This window comes from Arachis ipaensis, chromosome B06 (genome assembly GCF_000816755.2).
Source record: "Arachis ipaensis cultivar K30076 chromosome B06, Araip1.1, whole genome shotgun sequence".
Taxonomy (NCBI): Eukaryota; Viridiplantae; Streptophyta; class Magnoliopsida; order Fabales; family Fabaceae; genus Arachis; species Arachis ipaensis.
In genome coordinates, this window is record NC_029790.2 from 135,010,133 (window position 1) to 135,010,658 (window position 526).

The window sequence follows — 526 nt, forward strand, 5'->3', positions numbered from 1 at the left end:
TCAAATACCATGCTGTTAAAAAAAATTGAATTTAAATTTTCTGAATTTTAAATTTTATTTTAAATAATAAAGTGTAATTTCTTATCATTTATTTTATAGGTGAGACTGAAAGAAAATATGAGAGAAAAATTATTCAAAAATGAGAGATCACATTTTATCTCTAAAGTAAAAAATCAAAATTTAGATAATCCAAATTTAAAAAAATTAATGAAAAGTAACAAAAAAATTTATACCATAAAAAATATAAAAAAGGTGTAAACATTATAAATATTTTTTCTTTTATATTAACAATCTCATTCGTTCAATTCTACAATGAAAAGAAAATCTTATTTTTTTAGAAACTAATATGTAAATTTTTATCAAATTTAAGAAATGTAGAAAGATTGTTCATGTCTTTGGAACAAATTTAAAGTCCGTTACCAACTTCAAAAATTAGCTTAGTGATTTCCTCCTCTTTATTTTTACCTTTGTAAGTAATGTAAAAGTTTTAGAAAATATTCTTAAATATTGTATGATGTATGATGTA